The sequence below is a fragment of the Myotis nattereri genome (genome assembly GCF_964212035.1).
Source record: "Myotis nattereri genome assembly, chromosome: 9".
In the NCBI taxonomy this organism is placed as follows: domain Eukaryota; kingdom Metazoa; phylum Chordata; class Mammalia; order Chiroptera; family Vespertilionidae; genus Myotis; species Myotis nattereri.
In genome coordinates, this window is record NC_138084.1 from 71831416 (window position 1) to 71851247 (window position 19832).

The following is a 19832-nucleotide window of genomic DNA, read 5'->3' on the forward strand; positions in this document are numbered from 1 at the left end:
TATCTAAAAGGCAGGAAATGCCTGTGGATACCCGCCTATCTCATCCCCCACCTCCACCTAAGGGACTTACTGCTTGGGAGTAAAGAAAAAGATGGGAGAATGACTTTGACAAAAACCCCATTTCACATTTTTCCCATAGCTTATCTTGGCTGTGAGTCTCTGCCAGCTTTTAATGACCCTGGGTGTCCGCAAGCACAGTTAGCTTACAGGAGCTTCCAAGGTAAGACTGTAAGCTGGAATTAGCATCCTGTCCTACACTCTGCTCTTAAGCATATCTCAAGCTTAAGTCACAATAAAGGAGAAGCTAATCTGCCCAGTGCACTTAGAAGCTCCCTCACCCACCCAAAGTGGCCATGGACACCCTGCACAGTGGAGCCTCGCTCTCTCTACCACCCACTCTCAAAAACTCACGTGCTCTGTCTCCAACCACAGTCGTTTCTCTGCTGTTCCCTCTTCTCCTTCAGACCAATGTCTTGCTCAATCTAGTTGTTTGGTTCTAGATTTTACTGACTTATACTCTAGCACCAAATTCTTCCCACTTATGCCATTTCCTAGAAGTAGTTACCAACCCAAAGAGTTTCAAAAGCCCAGCTCAGGTCAGAGTCCTGCTCTTCTCCTCTCCACCTATCTAAGGAATATATATATATATATATATATATATATATATATATATATATATGCTTAAGCAACCATCTGACCATTTGCTGTGATGCACACTGACCACCAGGGGGCAGACGTTCAATGCACAGGCATGGAAACATGGAACAGACTGATGAATCTCAGTGGGAACAGGGAGGCGGGGGGGGGGGCAGGAAGAGATTAATCAAATATCTTATATGCATACTAGAGGCCTGGTGCATGGATTCATGCATCAGTGGGGTCCCTCAGCCTGGCCTGCGGGTTTCGGGCCGAAACTGGCAGTCCGACATGTCCCCCAAGGTGTCCCGAATTGCAAGAGGGTGCAGGCCAGGCTGAGGAACCCCACTTGTGCACGAATCCGTGCATGGGGCCTCTAGTATATATAAAAGCCTAAGTGACTGTTATGGTAGAACAACTGGAATGACCAGTCACTATGACATGCACTGACCACTAAGGGGTAGATGTTCAATGCAGGAACTGCCCTCTGGTAGTCAGTGCACTCCCACAGTGGGTGCCCCACTCAACCAGAAGCTGGGCTCATGGCTGGTGAGTGCAGCGATGGTGGCGAGAGCCTCTCCTGCCACAGCGGCAGCATTAAGGAGTGGTAAGCCAAGTGCTAAGGAGCAAGCAAGCAGGTGGTTAGGAGTGAGGGATCCCAGATTGCAAGAGGGATGTCCAACTGCCAGTTTAGGCCCGATTCCCCCAGGGAATGTCCTAAACCGGCAGTAGGACATCCCCCGATGGGTCCCGGACTGCGAGAGGGCGCAAGCCGGGCTAAGGGACCCCTCCCTCCCAGTGCATGAATTTTGTGTACCAGGCCTCTAGTTTAAATATAATGGTCATGAATATAGGGCACTCTGAGTTTCAGATAGCCTATCAGGAAACCATTTCACCCTAAAAAAAAATAAGGTGATTGAGTCCTGTTTTTAAACATTCATAACTTTTACAAAGTATTTCTCTATTTGAAAAATAGGCTTTCACATAACTACTTTATTTTAAGTGTGCTCATTTCTTCTCTTTAAGCATAAGGTAGTTTTTGATGTATTCAGAAGCCTCTTTCTAATTGGCTGAAACTCTACTTTTTTGTAATTGTATGTGAACAAGTGAGTGATGACTGACTGCTCAAGTAATCTGACTGTGACAGCATACCTTGACCTTGACAGTATAAGAAAGCTGCTTTAGAATCTCAGAGGGTCAGATGGAATGAAACGATATGAGGAAGACAAGGTGAAACAATTGCTGTGGAGGCTGATTTTAATTAGGCTGCACAAGATAGGGAAGACAGTGTTCTGATTAATGGAAAGTACTAGTATTATGGCACTGAGGCATCACTGTCATATATTTAACCAGTCATGACAGGTAGTTATTATATTTAAGTTTCAAATTTCTTCAATTCCTGTTATTGCTAAATCAGACCTTAATGAAGTCTCTCGGGGTGGGTTAGACAAGTGCGTTCCAAAGAAATATTCGTCAAAATGAAAGAAGTGAAACAGCTTTAGTCTTTGCCTTCCCCTGAAAAATAGCAAAATAAGAAAAAGAGCCATATGATAACCTTACCTTACCTGCTCTTAGATCCCACTGGGCCATGATACTTAAGGAACTTGGAAGACAAAAAGGGAGCCACTGGAGGTGGTTGCTGGGTAACTTGGAAAGATCTTAAACAGATTCCTAAGCAAAATGGTGACATAGGAACCCCAAGTAAGTGATCAGAAGAGCCACCAAAGTCCCAAGGGAAGCCATCTCACAAGGGAGCCTTTCTCATGTAACTGACATCATGGGGCACAGGTAAGTTACAGATTTGTTTACCTCAGCAAGCCGAGAGTCACTTGGAGTCCAACAGTCGATGGCAATTAGAATTTAGTTGGATTTATAAGATTAAAAAAAAAAACTCCAGAGACAGGTTACCAATCCGCCACAAACTACCAGAACATATTCAAACTTGATAATAATTGCTTCTAAGTGAGCTGTGCTATGAAGCTAATTGAAAAGATTGGTAAATTTAGAAGGGTAAAAAGATATGGAATTTTCATTCATTTTAATGACTTGGGACCTCATGGTTTAAGCCCTTTTTTCCCTGCTAAAGAGGAAATCACACAATGATGCCCCTTGTGCTAAAGCCAAGGATATCAAACCTAGAGTTAATACCTGACCTAATTTCTGCTTCAACTTTACCCAGAAGCATAATCTTAATCAACGATTCTGGAATTTTCTGGTCAAAACTAATGAAGTAACCTGTCATGTGTACCCTTACCATTCCGCATAGAAGGAAGAGGCAATCTGTATGATAAAAACGCTTGGTGTTCTCTTGCCCCCCAAAGAAAAATAGTCTCCTTGCCCAACCTTTCTTCCTATAAAACTGTCCATTTTGAAAAACTTCTCAGAATACCCTTTTAGTTGCTATGCAGGATGCTGCCTGATTCATGAATCACTTAATAAAGCCAATTAGATCTTCAAACTTACTCAGCTAAATTTTGTTCTTTAACATCCCTGTGAATTTATGTTCATAGATCAGCAGGTAAGTCCCTCTATGAATAAATAACTTAGGTGATCAAATAACGGTTGCTCTCTATTTCTCCCCACACATCTAAGCAAAGGCAAAGCCTATCAAAGGATATTGCTGGGAGGAGACAGTTGCCATACCTGCTGAATGCTAGCTATCTGGGAAGGGTATCCCTGTGAGTCACTGAATGGGAATGTGGTGACAGGGGAGGGGGACAGAGAGAGGACAGGGAGAGATAAAAGGAAGTGAAAAGGCACATTCATAGAGCCCAGGAATTCAAAAGGAATTCACATCAGGAATGGGAAAGAGAATCAATATTAGGAAAGGTACTCATATGTAGTGGTGACAGTATTGCAATAACCTGGTTATTAATTAACTGGGGAGGAGCAAGAGGAAGGCCAAATAGACACATGCTCAGTAAAGTCTGGGTAACATAGGGAAGGTACTTGTCTGTCAGTAACACCTGGGAACAGGCCACTGGTCAGAGTAAGCGTGGCCACTGCAAGCCCAGAACGATTTGAGACACTTAAGATCCTAAACAAAGGAGTTCTCTCTTTTTGCTCTCTTGGGACTCTTTCTGCAGGGGGCATACTCTTTCGGCTCACCTGCATTTGCTCACAAGGTCCACAGCCATGGGGACCCCCCGCCACACACTGGACTAATGGACTATGACTAGCCTAATCCTGTGTAGGACTCAGCTCCACCATAGAATGGAAATGTGGAATCATGGCTTTGCTTTAGGCCTGCTGAATTCCAAGCTGCACCTCTTCTAAGACTGGTTTAAGGGAAATGGGACTTTGGAAACCCAGGAATATAATTTTATGCAAATAAAACTTCCTGTCACATCTCATCCTCCTGTGGAGGCCTCCAGAAATGCTTATTCACATGGCACCCCATTCCCACTAGCAACAGACAAAGGCATTTCTCCAATCACAGTCGGACCAGACCAGAGGGGTTAAGTCAGGAGGTCACGAGAAGGTTTTGAAGTTCTGAAAGAGGTAATTTGCAAGAGAAGGAATGAGGACCCAGAGACAGGTGCCCCAGGTTGGAGATGATTAAGGCAGAATGTGTAGGATAATTACACTGAGTGGCCAAATTATTATGACCGGTCAGATTATTATGACCACCCCATCAGTACAATGAAATGAATTAGTTATGCAAATAATAATAATAATAAAACCTTGAGAGTATTTGCTTAGGAAGTTTTCAATATTCAGTATTTTTGGAAGTGTCAATGAAGTACTGATGGGGTGGTCATAATAATCTGGCCACTCAGTGTATATGATTGTAGCCACTTGTTTTCTCTCCAACCCAGACTCATTTTATAACATAGTACTGCTTCATTTCCACCTAACAAAGAATTATTTTAAAATATATAAAAAGATCTCATAAGAAATATTAATCTTAGAAAACAGGAGACAGATTTTATCCTAAAGTCTTTTATAGGAACCACTATGAGTGGCCAAATAAGAAAATGAGGACCCTCCCCATTCAGATCCACAGAGACACGTGGTGAATGTCGGGCTCAAAGAACATTGACCATGCTATTTCTTCTAAGAGAAGGTCTCACCCTCTGTGAAATGAAGGGATGGAGGGGCAAAAGGAGCTAGCTGCACAGCACAGAGGGAGGGCTGTAAAAAATTCTTGTGGATAGGGTTTCATAAACACAACTTTCTAAAATTTTAACTTTCCTCTCCTTATTCTGCTCAGATTGTTTTATTAGATTTCTTAACACTTTTATAGTGTTTTTTTTTTTAGCACTAGATCCCTTTGCTGTCTAGCATTCTCTACATTCAAAGACCCAAGGGGCCCTGCAGAGCAAGTGAGAGAGAAATTGGTTTCATTACTTTTTTCTCAGCCATCCTGTAAATCACCAGGGTAGGTAATTGCAGTAATTTCCAGCTTAGCATGTGCCTTCTTCCCATGTAACAGGATTAAAACTCAGCCTGTCATGGTGTCCTGTTATGGTTTATAGATTGAATTTATCCCTTCACTATCGGTATTTGATTAAAAGCTATTTCTATTTCAGTTTAACTAGATATGTTTTCCTTTGCTATCTCGCAAGGTTGCAGCACAACCCTTTTTTATTGTATGAGAAGTACAGGTTTATTTCTGGAATGTACTATGCAGTAGAACTCACCATATTTCCAAGTGTTATATATTTCTAACACTTTTTAAAATTAGATATCTTTCTTGTTTTTATGATGAATACAAAGAATGATTTTCAGAAAGAAAACATAAATGAGAAAAGGTTTATTTGTTCTCTTTAAATGACTTGAAAAGTTTTTAAATTATGTCACTAAATTCTCCTTTCCTTGCTGTTTGGTATCAATCAACCTAAAAAACAATGTTGTGATTCACAAACAGGAATTTTCACATTGATCCCTGAGTGCAGGTTAGTGAATTTACTTGTTAGTATGTTACATTCCATCCTTAACACTTAAACATATGTATACTAGAGACCCAGTGGATGGATTTGTGCACGGGTGGGGTCCCTTGGTCTGGCCTGCAGGGATTGGGCTGAAACCAGCTCTCCAACATCCCCCGAGGGGTCCCGGATTGTGAGAGGGCAGTTCTCTTGTAATGTACCCCGGAATCCGGCTCCCTCCTTTCTGGTTCTGGGTGCGGCACCTGAGAACCACAACTGCCAAGTCACCACAGCTTGGTATCTCCTGTGTTGAGCGTCTGCCCCCAGTGGTCATTGTGCAACATAGCTACCAGTCAGACAATCAAACAGTCAGATGGTTGCTTAGGCTTTTATATATATAGACTAGAATCCCGGTGCACAAAAATTTGTGCACTCCAGGGGGTCCCTCAGCCCTGTCTGTGCCCTCTCGCAGCCTGGGACCCTTTGGAGGATGTCCACCTGCTGGCTTAGGCCCGCTCCCTGGGGGATCGGGCCCAAGATGGCAGTCAGACATCCCTCTGGCAGCCCAGCAGCCCTCGGGGAATGTCCACTTACCAGCAGGGAGCAGGCCTAAGCTGCAGTCTGACATCCTTAGTGCTGCTGAGGAGGTGGGAGAGGCTTCCACCACCACCGCTATGCTGGCAGCCATTAGCGTGGCTTGTGGTTGAGCAGAGCTCCCCCTGTGGGAGCGCACTGACCACCAAGGGACAGCTCCTACATTGAGCATCTGCCCCCTGGTGGTCAGTGTGTGTCATAGTGACCAGTTATTCCCAGTTGTTCTGCTGTTAGGGTCAATTTGCATATTACCCTTTTATTATATAGGATAGAGGCCTGGTGCATGGGTGGGGGCTGGCTGGTTTGCCCTGAAGGGTGTCCCGGATCAGGGTGGGGGTCCCGCTGGGGTGCCTGGCCAGCCTGGGGTGGGGGCCACAACATTAGTAACAAAGAAACAGAATTTCCAAAGGATGAGGCCCAGAAATCAGGATTTTAAAGATTCCCAGGTGATTCTAATGTGCATCCAAGGTTGAAAACCACTGCTCTAGTGGGTTGATTTTTAAAACAGATGGATTAAAATTTAATATTAATTTCTATTCATTAGATTTCAATTAATTAATACAATTTTATCTATTGAAAATAGCAATTACCTTTACCTCTAGTAGCTACCTAGAGCATTTAAAACATCATGTAGCTCTAGCCAGTGGGTAAAGCATAATCCCTCAGACTAAAGGGTCCTGGTTTAAATTACAGTCAAGGGCACATACCTTGGTTGCAGGCTCAGTACCCGACCCTGGTCAGGGTGCGTGCAGGAGGCAAACAATAGATGTGTCTCTCTCACAGCGATGTTTCGCTCTGTGTGTGTCTCTCCCCCTCCCTTCACTCTCTCTTAAAATCAATGGAAAAAATATCTTCAGATGAGGATTAACAACAATAAAAAACTCCATGTATATGATGCTTGATGTCTGAAGTTATCTAAATATCAAGAAAAAGAGCCATGTGGAAAAAAATGGTAATGTCTTGTCTGTATTACATTGATTCTATCCACTATTCATTTAGCCCAGTACTCACTCTGTGTTCTTCAGCTCTTAACTCTGAAAGAAGCCTTGCTGGGAAAGGAAAAAATGTGACTACTGTCTCTGCTAACTCTAACAGCCTAAAGAGGCTCAGACACTCTGACCTAAGTCACCCCAGAGAGTCTCAACATCCAGAGAGTCTCAACTTTCCTATGTAAATATTATGCTGCGGCACAGTATCGGGCTGGCCTTTCTCAAGTCAGGATGGACTTAATAAGATAGGAAATTAGAGAACTGTACAACATAAAAGATGTGTGTCAATGTTCCAGAATGTATTCCTTCCTTCTATCTGCAGGTCCTAGTACGGAGTTGCTCAAGAAGTCACTATCTATCCATCATGAAACATTGGTCCTCCAGATGGAATGCACATTCCCTATCCAATTTAAACAAGAGCGGGGCTCAAGATGGGGGGATAGGGAGTTCCGCTGCCATTGTGTAGCTGCGGCAACCTCTGCGTATTAGGAGTCTAACATAGTCTGGCTTTTTTCTTCATTTTCTTCCCATGAAAAATGGGAGACAGTCCTTCCCATATTGGCTCTTATCCTCAACTATTGTTCAGTTGGTGTCAAGCAATTGAATATCAGTATCTACATGGATTTAAAGGTCAGGTATACTATAGGTAATTAAGTAATTCTATATTCTGTTATTGCAACTGCTTTCCTGCATGTCACTAAATAAGAGAAGACAATCTAGCTGTGCTCATGCATTCTTGCCTTGAATCAAGAAGGGATGTCATTCACCACATATAGTGTAAGATTCCACTCTGTGAGGCACTGTGCTAGTAAACAGGACAGGCATACTCCCTGCCTTCGTGGAGGACGCAGACTAGTGATCATGAAAATGAAATTTTAGGAAAAGGGGTACAAGGAGAGCCTACCCCCCTCCCCCTGAACCCAGAGGGACATGTGCCACATTTTCCTAAGCGCAGCAATAAAGTTCAGGGCTATATGTGTTCTTAATCAAAGGTAATGTGGTCTCATTTAAGATCTTTCTTGGCAAAAGAGTAACAGTGGATTTATTTTCAGGCAGAAGAAAATCTTTCCATAATTCATAAGTCAAGAAGTCAAAGGAAATGACAAGAAATTGTATTTGTGAAAGAGAATAAATAAGAATGCATTTTACTTAATCAAGAAGGCAACATATTTGGCATGAGAAGTGAAGCTACTGAGTGTCCAAAGCGTTCCTCCTGAAAGCACACATTTGTTCTTTTTTATTATCACGAACATCTCTGCATTTAGTAAAAAGATGCGGGAACCAGAAGAAAACTGGTGGAACACATCACTATGGGCAAGATGCCTGAATCTTTCAGCTCAAAGCAATTTTGGCTTCAGAGAATGCAGAGAATACCAATGACATCTTCATGTGCTCAGTCAAACAGAATTAGATAATATAAGTGACTAGATTTTTCTCTCTCCTAAAATTCTTCTCTGTAGGCACAGATAGATGCACAAAGCATTTATCTGTATTAATTATTTATCTATAATAACATATTCCTCTTCTGATCATTGTAATATTCCTTAGGCCAAAATACAGTCAGAATATATATTTTCTAATAAGTATCATTTTAAAAAAACATTATGAATAAACATATTTTATACTTTAAACTAGATTAGTATTTTCAATAAGAAGTAATAATTTATGATTTAAAAGTGCACTTATTTTTTTCCCTCTGGAAATGATTTATTACAAAAGAATGTCATAAAGCTTATATTTCTTATAGAATACAATAAAGAGCACAATGAAATGGTATTTGTTATTCCTATAATGTAGCCCAGGAAAGTGAAATTGAAAAAAAAAATCATAACACTGATTCTCAAAAATTACAGGGAAAATGAAACTGACACAATACCTCTAGAGAAATATTTGTTCCATGCTAAGTTACTTTTATTTGCTACTGTTCATTTAAGATTTTTAAAAAATAAAAAGCTTTAAATGTTGTTTCTCTCCTTTACTACTGAATTTACATACAAGTAACAAAACAGCCTTTTCAATGCTGCTCTCTCTGATACACTAGATCAGATGGATCTAACTGATCTTTACAGAACATTTTACCCCAAAGCTTCAGAACATACACTTTTCTCAAGCACACATGGAACATTCTTAAAAATAGACAATGTGTTAGGATATAAAACAAGCCTATACAAATTCAAGAAGAATGATATCATACCAAGCATCTCTTCAGATCATATGGCATGAAATTATAAATCAACTACAATAATAATTTTAAAAAACCTAAAAACACTCAAATACATGGATACTAACTAGCATATTATTAAACAACTAGGGGCCTGTTGCACAAAGTTTATGCACGGGGGGAGGGGAGGTTCCCTCAGCCCAGCCTGCACCCTCTCCAATCAGGGACCCCTTGGAAGATGTGCAACCACCGGTTTAGGCCCAATTCTGGCGATTGGACATTCCTTTTGCAATCTGGGACTGCTGGCTTCTAACCACTCACCTGCCTGCCTGCCTGATCGCCCCTAACTGCCTCTTCCTGCCTGCCTGATGACCCCTAACTGCCCTCCCCTGCCAGCCTGATCTTGCCTCTAACTGCCTCTGCTTGCCTGATCACACCTAACTGCCTTCCCGTACAGGCATGATCTCACCCCCAAGTGCCCTCCCCTGTTGGCTTGGTTTCCCTCAACTGCCCTTCCCTGCTGGCCTGATCTTGCACCCAACGACCCTTCCCTGCCAGCCTGATGTCACCCCTAACTGCCTGTGCCTACCTCATCGCCCCTAACTGCCCTCCCCTGCCAGCCTGATCTCGCCCCCAACTGCCCTCCCCTGACAGCCTGATCTTGCCCCCAACTGCCCTCCCCTGCCGGCCTGATTGCCCCTAACTGCCTCTGCCTCAGCCCCCACCACCATGGCTTTGTCTGGAAGGCAGTTGGATGTCTGGAAGATCACCGGTCGACCCAGTCTAATTAGCATATTACCCTTTTAATAGTGTAGATAGATTATATAGGATAGGATTGCTAAAATGGTGGGGGAGCCTTTTTCAGCAGGAGGAGATGCTCTTGGCAGACAAAAACACATCATCCCTATATCTGGACTGATAGCCAGCCATATGCACTATACTACCAAACTGGTCACGAAAAAATTGAACCACTTTTTTATACCTTATACCAAATAGCTGTTGCCCTTAAAACCCCTCCTCAGCCCCCACCTTAGGTTCTGCCCTCGCAGTTCACCCAGATTAGGTTCTGATTTGTTGGTTTCTATGCCAGTCAGCATCTCTGGGCCTATCTCTGGGCCTGATCAAAGAGGCGGGGCTGATTAGTAGACCCCAAGGAGGCCGGGAGAGAAACAGAGGCTTGGCTGCTGGTGAAGGTGGGAGAGGAAAAGAGAGGCAACAGTTGATCAACAGCTGCCACAGAGGCTGGGGATTAGACCCTGCCTCTCTCTTTCTGCAGGCCTCTCTCTAGGCCTGATCCACAGCCCCCTCGCAGTCAGTGCTGGGTCACTGCACCGGCACCCACTGCAGTCAGTGCTGGGTAGCCACAGCAACCCAGCACTGAATTCCGGTGTTCTGGTCAAGCCTTGGTCATTAGGGACTCTGGCTTTATATATTTATAGATGAATGGGTTACCAATAAGACCAAGGAAGACATAAAGAACTTCCTGGAAACAAAAGAAACTAAACACACAACAACCCAAAATTTAGGACACAGTGAAAGCAGTCCTGAAAGGAAAGTTCATAGCACTACAGGCCTAACTCAAGAAATAAGAAAAAGCCCTAATAAACTACCTATCCTATAACTAAAAGAATTAGAAAGAGAACAGCAAGAAGAGCCCAGAGGAAGTAGAAGTAAGAAAATAAAAAAGATCAGAGCAGAAATAAATGATACAGAGACTAAAAAAAACAATACAAAAAATAATAAATAAACAATTAATCCAAGAGCCAGTTCTTTGAAAAGATAAATGAGATTGATGAACCCTTAACCAGACTCATCTAGAAACAAGGAGAGAGGATCCAAATAAGTAAAATCAGAAGTGAAAGATGCAATATAACAACAAACATTGCAGAAATACAAAGAATTGTCAGCAAATATTATGAACAACTATATGCCAACAAACTAGACAATCTGAGAGAAATGGAAAACTTCCTAAAAACATATAATCATCCAAAACTCAACCAGAAAGAATAAAAAACTTGAATAGGCCAAAAACAATTAATGAAATTGAAGCAATAATTTAAAAACACCAAGCAAATAAAAGTCCTGTGCCAGATGGATTTACAGGACAATTTTGCCAAATATTCAAAGAAGAATAAACACTTATCCTCCTCAAACTATTCTAAAAATTTCAAGAGGAAGGAGCACTCCCATGCTCTTTTTAAATGGCCAGCATTATCCTAATTCCAAAACCAGATTACAACACTAGAAGGAAAAAGATTATAGGTCAATATCCCTAATGAACACAGATGCTAAAATCCTCAACAAAATATTAGCAAATCAGATCCAGAAATATATTAAAGAGATCATACACAATGATAAAATGGGATTTATTCTGGAGATGCAAGGCTGGTACAATATTTGCAAATAAATAGATGTGATCCATCACATAAACAAGGTGAAAGATGAAAATCACATATCAATAGATGCAGAAAAAGCATTCAACAAAATCCAGCACCTTATTTTGACAGAAGTTCTCAGCAAAGGAGAAATATAGGAATCATACAGCAACATAATAAAGGCCATATGTGAGAAACCTTACATCCAACATCATACTCAACAGGCAAAAACTAAAAGTGTTTCCCTTAAGAACAGGAACAAGATAAGGATGGCCACTTTCACCATTCTTATTACACGTAGTACTGGAGGTCCTAGCAACAGTGATGAGACAGGAAGCAAAGATAAAAGGCATCCAAATAGGAAAGGAGGAACTAAAATAATCATTATTCACAGATGACATAAAGACTCCACCAGAAAACTACTAGATTTAATAAATTAATTCGGCAAGTAGCAGAATACAAAAATTAACACCCAGAAAGCAGGGCCATTTTTATTTTCTTACATATGTTTTTATTAATTTTGGTAGAGAGGAGAAGGGAGAGGGAGAGACAGAAACATCAATGAGAGAGAAATATCTTCAATCATCTGCCTTTTGCATATTCCCCCACTGGGAATCAAGCCTGAAACCTGGGAATGTACCCTGACTGGGAATTGAACCAGTGTCCTCCTGATTCATCGGTCGACACTGAACCACTGAGCCATACTGGCCAGGAAGCAGTGGTATTTTTATATATTAACTAGAGGCCCAGTGCACGAATTCGTGCATGGGTGAGATCCCTCGGCCTGACCAGCAACTGGGGCTTATTGGGGCCTGCCAGCTGGAGGAGGGACCGCGGGAGGTTGGCCGGCTGTGGAAGGTTGGCTGTGACAGCTCACTGACCACCAGGGGGCAGCTCCTATGTTGAGTGTCTGCCCCCTGGTGGTCAGTGCATCATCATAGCTACTGGTCAACTGGTCATAACAGTCGCTTAGGCTTTTATACATATAGATAATAAACTCTCAGAAAGAGAAACTAAAGAAAAAACACACAAAACAATCCCATTTACCTTTGCAACAATAAAAAAAAAAGATATGTAAAAATAAACTCAACAAAGGAGGTAAAAAACATCTACTCAGAAAACTATAACCATTGAAAAAAAGGAATAGAGGAACATACAAATAGCCATGTTCAAGAATTGGAAGAATTAACATCATTAAAATGTCCATACTACCCAAAGCAATCTATCGATTCAATGCAATCCCTATTAAAATAATAATGGCATATTTCACAGAGCTAGAACAAATACTCCAACAATTTATATGGAACCCAAAAGATCCCAAATAGCTGAAATAATCTTGAGAAATAAGAACAAAATTGGAGGGATTGCAATACTTGATATCAAACTATACTACAAAGCCATTGTAATCAAAACAGTCTGGTACTGGCACAAGAACAAGCATATAGACCAATGAAATAGAACAGCAACCCAGAAATTGACCCAAGCCATTGGCTGGGGGGGAGGGAAGGGTTAATTGGGGAAAAAGGAGACATATGTAAAACTTAAGACAATTAAAAAAAGTATTTGACAAAGGAGGCAAGAGCATACAATGTAGTCAAGACAGTCCCTTTGAGAAATTGTGTTGGGAAAACTGCACAGACACATGCAAAAAGATGAAACTAGACCACCAACTTACACCATACACAAAAATAAACTCAAAATGGATAAAAGAATTAAGCGTAAGTTGTGAAACCATAAAAAAACCTAGAAGAAAACTTAAGCAGCAAAATCTCAGATATTTCATGTAGCAGAATTTTTTCCAATACATCTCCTAAGGCAAAAGAAACAAAAGAAAACATAAACAAATGTGACTACATCAAAATAAAAAAAGCTCTGAACAGCAAGAGAACCCACCATCAAAATGAAAAGGGAGCCCACTGTATGGGAGAACATCTTTGCCAATGATTCAGCTGATAAAGGTTTAATCTCCAAAACATATAAAGAACTCACACAACTCAACAAAAGGAAGACAAACAACCCAATTAAAAAATGGGCAAAGGACCTAAATAGATACTTCTCCAAAGAGGACAAACAGATGGCCAAGTGACATATGAAAAAATGCTCAAAGTCACTGATCATCAGAAAAATGCAAAATAAAATCACAATGAGATAACACCTCATACCTGTCAGAATGGCTATCATCAATAAATCAATAAACAAGTGCTGGCGATGATGTGGAGAAAAAGGAACCCCTGTGCAGTGCTGGTGGGCATGAAGACTGGTGCAGGCACATTGGAAAACAGTATGGAGTTTTCTCAAAAAATTAAAAATGGAACTGCCTTTTGATTCAGTGATCCCACTTCTGAGAATATGTCCTAATAATCCCAAAACACCAATCAGAAAGAATATATGCACCCCTATGTTCACAGCAGCACTATTTACAATAGCTAAGACTTGGACACAGCCCAAGTGCCCATCAGTAGATTAATAGGATTGTTTTTTTTAGTGGTACATTTACACAATGGAATATTATGCAGCAGTGAAAAAAGGATCTTTTACCCTTTGAGACAGCCACTTTCTCACTGGGTCTTGCATGGAAAAATGGGCTATCTGCGGTCTCTTTTATACGACAGGAATCCCATTCATGAAGTCTCCATCCTCAGGACCGAATCATCTGCCGAAGCCTCACTTTCAAATAGCATGGCACTGGGGGTGGGGTTTCATCCTAGGAGTGTGGGAGGAGAGGACACAAACGATCCATAGCAAGAACTCATTAAGGAGATTTCACAGGTCACCTTCGGTCAGCCTGTGTTGCACACTTTGACAGTTAACCACAAGAAAAAATAAAATTGTATGAGTGTTTTCAATGTAGTGAAGGCATCATTCCCTGTTCCCTTTCCTTTGACATTTTTGGTAATACCAGCCCTTGTTTAGCACAGTTAAATTACTTCCTATGAAAAGATTGGCTCACTAGGCATCTAATTTCATCACAGTACTATGATCCAAACTTAAAGTTCTCCAGAAACTCCTGTCCAGTTGAGATTAACTTTCCAGAGGCACAGATGAAGTTAGAGTTGATTTTTCAGGTATTCACACCACCCACTTCATTTGCTGATGTGAAGTCTCCATTCTCTCCTTGTAGGATTCAGGGAGGAGGGTAGGAATGAATGGTTGGCAAAGCAGGGTGTGTGTGTAGAATAATTTAACTTATTACTTTAGACTTTAAACTTTTAACATTTTGGGTACATTGTCTTATTTTGTTCAACAGGACAATACCGGCATTTCAATTTTGCAAATGAAGAAACTGAGGCATGGAGTAGATAAGAGACTTTCCCAAGGTACCAACATTTATTCATGCTGTACTGGAGAGTAGATATCAGGCATTCTAACTCTTACTCTAGCATCTATATTTTTGCTATTGAGTCCTTTGCATACATTCTCTTTAATTCCTCCAGAAACACCATGTTTTTCATGGATAACATATATTCTAAAATATCTTATTTTAATAGAGAATTGGGGGAAGGGAAGCCCTTTTTTTGAAAAAGAATAAAACCTTCCAACCCTTTCCCCCTCATTATCCTTGTGGCATGGTGGTCAACAGTACAAATTTATTCACATCTTGTCTCTGTCGCTTACCAGCTGAATGAACTAGAGCTGATTGCTGGAGCTCCTGCAGCCCAGGGCTGCTGAGAAGACCAACTTTGGTAATGTATGTGAAGTGTGTAGTGCAGTGCATGGCACGTCATGAGTACTCAGTGAGAGGGGCTGCTGCTGCCCCTCAATCTGCATCCTAGATGCTCAGATCTGCAACCGGCCCCAGACACACAAGTGCGGACATCAAGTACCACCCACAGAGGAGATGTGCTTTCCCAAGGGTACACGGGACTTTAATCTCTTTGCCTGCAGGAGAACCTGTCAGGACGCCTAGTCCAGTGTTTGTTTCTTTGTGTTCAATAAACCAGGACCCTCTTTAAAACAACAAGATAAATAGTCATAGAGAAACAACGTTTGTGAAAGTTAATGCAACGTAAAATCATTCTACTAACAAGCTTCCTCTTCTTTCCTTCCAGTAGCCTGAGAGTTTTCTATGTAAACAGTATCTACTTTAAAATAATTTTACTCTTGCTGTTGGCCTTTCTAATGTCATGTCGTGCTTGAAGTATCGTCTTTGAAGAAGCATCATAAAGAATGTCATTTGATTCAGTTTGGGGTTTCCTTTACTGAATACGCATTAGCTTCATAAGAAGTATTTCTTTTCATGGGAAGAAATGTCAGATGAGTAAAACAATATGATATAAAATTATCTACTACATCAATGTGCTTTTCTTTAAAGTCCACTGGTTCCTGGCAGTAAGCGTTATACAGTGTGTTAAGTTCAGAATATCAGACTTTTGAGTCTCTGAGTTATGTATACATAGTATTCAATGCTTCTTAAAACTGCAACATTAGGTTTAATAGTACCTTTCAAAATGCTGAATTCCAGATAAGACAGTGGTGTAGGTAAAAACATCCTCCCACAACCACATCCAAATTACAACAACTAAAGGACAGAACAACCACCCTTCAGAACTGCCTGAAATCTAGCTGAATGAAAGTCCTCAAGTAGGGACTTAAAGAAGAAGCTACATCAAGCCTGGAAGGAGCTGCAGGGAGGCTGAGCAGGCTGGTGGATAAAAAGCAGAAGGGATGTCATAGCTGCAGAGGTCTCCCCTGAGGATTGAGGGGGTCCACGTCCCACATCACCCCCCTCCAGCCCAGGGTCCCAGTGCCAGGAAGAGAAGTCCCCACAACTTTAGGCTGTAAAAACCATCAGGAATTGTGGCTGAGTGACCAGGAGGCTGCTGGAGTCCCAGGGAGTTCCTCTTAAAGAGGCAGCCCACAGACTTCCTAGGACTCAGTCTGTGGGAACCACGCCAGGGTCCCCGGATAGTCCATCAAGGCCAATGGGAGCACAGGGGCCTTGTTATCAATACACCAGAATGGCCAAGGCTGCTCTGAGAATCATTATCAGACTCTGAGCCTGGGAACCATGAACAGCTTCTGAGCCTGGGAATCCTAACTGAATTGCACAGGCATGCCTTTCTGTAGCAAAGGCTGATGGCAAAGTGCCTCTTTTGTTAGAGCTTGTTTGAGCTGTCACTGACCAGAAGTCTGAGAGAGAGAGAGAGAGAGAGAGAGAGAGAGAGAGAGCAGCTGGGCAGAGCAGAGGCCAGAGAGAGCTCAGAGAAGCAGAGGCAGGAGACACAGAGAATGTAGCTCCTGTGTGTGCAGGACAGAGGAGAGCTCAGAGGGAGCTGAGAGCTGGTACTGCCACACGTAAGCCTAAGAGGTCCTAGAGAGCTCAGATATAGCTACCATGTTACCCAGCCAGTGTGCTGGGCAGGGGAGCCGGAGAAGCCGCTGGGCCAGAGAGGCTACTGAGGCTGTAGCTCCGAGAGAGAGCTCAGGTGCTGCTATAATGTGAGGCGGTGAGTCTGGGGCAGCGTGTGGCTGCTCGGATCATAGCTGTGGGTACGGAGACTGATGCTGCTTTTGTGGGAAAGAGGTATCTGTTCACCAGCAGGTGCACAGCTGCCTGCCTGTATGGACTTTGCTGTGAAGAGCCGTTTTGCCTGTACAGGACTGTTGTGCCACTGACTTCTGCAATAAAGACGCTTCCTTATACACCCACAACCTCTCATGGCTTCTCCATCTAAGACCCCGCATCCTAGGAGGTCCAGCCCCAGGCAGAGGGGCTCAGACCTGACACCTGTTACTAGTGAGCAGAGGATAAAGGAGGAACTTGGACTAAGTTCCCAACAGTTAGCACAGTGGGCAGGGCAGAGGAAGAACCAGCCCTGGTGTAGTCGGGAAGAATTTAGAAGAATATATGCTGTCAGAGCCACTCAGAGCAGCAGAGCTTGTGCAGAGCACTTGCTGGCTCTGGCACACCCCCTCTGGGCTCCAGCACTGGGGCAGCGGATGGAAAGAAGCCAGGGACGGCCCTAACCGGTTTGGCTCAGTGGATAGAGCGTCAGCCTGCGGACTCAAGGGTTCCAGGTTCGATTCTGATCAAGGGCATGTACCTTGGTTGTGGGCACATCCCCAGTGGGGAGTGTGCAGGAGGCAGCTGATCAATGTTTCTTTCTCATCGATGTTTCTAACTCTCTATCCTTCTCCCTTCTTGTCTGTAAAAAATCAATAAAATATATTTATTTAAAAAAAATAAGAAGAAGAAGCCAGGGACATGCAGGGAGAAACTGAATTGTCTGGCATCAGGGCAAGGGCTGGGGGCAGTTTTCTGCCAGACAAAAGTGCTGGCAGAGGATATTGCTCCTTTTCTGCGCCTTTCACCCACAGAACCAGCAGCGGGCACCGTATCTGAGCCTCCATCAACCTGGCTATCATGTTGGCTCCACCTTTGTGGTTCCCTGAGAACCTGCCCCTCCTGCTTGCAAGCCACCCAGTAGCTTTTCCATATAAATGGCCTATCTTGCCGCATGTTTTGGATTTTCCTGAAATCTCTCAAACAAGCAGCATCAGGCTGCTACATACCCTGTACTTGGTGCTGACTGGCCCCAGGTCTGGCACTAGAGGCAGCAAGCCTTGGAGGCCCCAGAACTGGTGCACCCGGTGGACAGCTTCAGACCAACCCTGATTACCACCCTACCACCTCCATAAGCAACACACTCAAGAGGCAGATTTTGCAGGCACCAAAGCCACACTGAAGGAAGTCCTGCTCCATAGGGTCGGCTCCTGTACAGCAGCTCCTCCACTGTAGTCGCAGCAGGTCTTCACAGCCTAAAAGTGTTGATAAGTTATTCTTCAAGAATATTTGGTTTTCAACCAAAAGATGAAGCTGACACACAATAAGTGGGGGGATGTGAAAGAATTGTATGAGATGGTCCAAAATCAAGAGTAGCTGTTTAAAAAAATATTCGGTCTCCCACTAAGCACACTCTCAGTTCATTAAATGCACTGAAGGCTGATCCTTTGTAAGGCCTGTGTGTTGTCCAACAATTTGACATAAGCACAGAGTTTCCCAAGAATCTATACTAATAATAGAGGAATATGCAAATTGTCCAGGATGCCAACAAGTAATGACCAATCAGGACAGAGGCAAGGCCACGGCGGAGAGCTCTCAGCATGCCTGTGCCAGGAGTCTGAAGGGCGCGGAGAGGAAGGAAGAGCAGATAGGCAGTTAGAGGGATCAGGCCAGGAGGGTAGAGCAGTTAGGGGGATCAGGCTGGCAGGGGAGCAGTTAGGAGCCAGTGATTACGGATCACGAGAGGGATCCTGGATTGGAGAGGGTGCAGGTTGGGCTGAGGGATGCCCCGCCCCCCCCACCAGTGCACGAATTTCATGCACAAGCCTCTAGTATTTAATAAACACAATGTATGCCTATTGTCTCAAATAGTAACATACTTTACTATTAAGAGAGCCCTGCTTAATAAATTTTATTGTGATATTTGGAAACAAGAAGATTAGGTGTTCAGAAGGGTTTGTTTGGGGGGAATATTTATATTGGAAAAAAATATTTATATTGGAAAAAAAGTTTACTCTTAGTAGAGAGGAGGAATAATCAGAATTAAATAATTAGAGCTATGATCTTTTTTAAAATATATATATTTTTATTGATTTCAGAGAGGAAGGGAGAGGGAGAGAGAGGTGTAAACATCAATGATGAGAGAGAATCATTGATCAGCTGCCTCCTGCACATCCCCCACCAGTAATCTAGCCTGCAACCCAGACATATGCCCTTGACCGGAATTGAACCCAGGACCCTTCAGTCCACAGGCTGACGCTCTATACACTAACCCAAACCAGCTTGGGTGAGCTGTGATCCTTTTTAACTGATGATGCTTTCATTTGAAATAGGCACTAATTCATTTAAATGATATTTATTGAGATTCTGCTATGTTCAAGGCTCTGAGTTAAATGCTATATTAGTTAAATCATGTCCTTGCATTCAGTGAGCCTACAGTGTGCAAGAGTGCACAAGACATGCAGGGAACGTAAAATGGAAACAATGTTGATAAGAACCAGAGGAGGTGTCAGTTTTTAAGTTGTGGGTAATGAAGCAGAGAACTATTTAGCTAGAGAGGTATTAGAAGAAGAAAACACTAAGGTATAAAAAGCTAGACAAATATTAAAAATGCTATTGAGTTAGCTAAGTAGTGTATATAAAAGAGATCAGGAGGAAATGTGTTAAAAGGGGGTTGAGACCGATCAGGGAGGACCTTAACAT

General features: G+C 42.5%; 1 pseudogene across 1 annotated transcript in view; it reads left to right on the plus strand.

The window, feature by feature from the left end:
• The first annotated feature begins 1197 nt into the window (after positions 1 to 1197).
• The window catches only part of LOC308525567 (eukaryotic translation initiation factor 3 subunit M-like), a 48360-nt pseudogene continuing 29725 nt past the window's right edge, over positions 1198 to 19832 (plus strand). The window contains exons 1-2 of the transcript in view: positions 1198 to 1243; positions 3147 to 3154. The product of the transcript in view is annotated as a eukaryotic translation initiation factor 3 subunit M-like (transcript). The remainder of the gene's footprint in view (positions 1244 to 3146; positions 3155 to 19832) is intronic.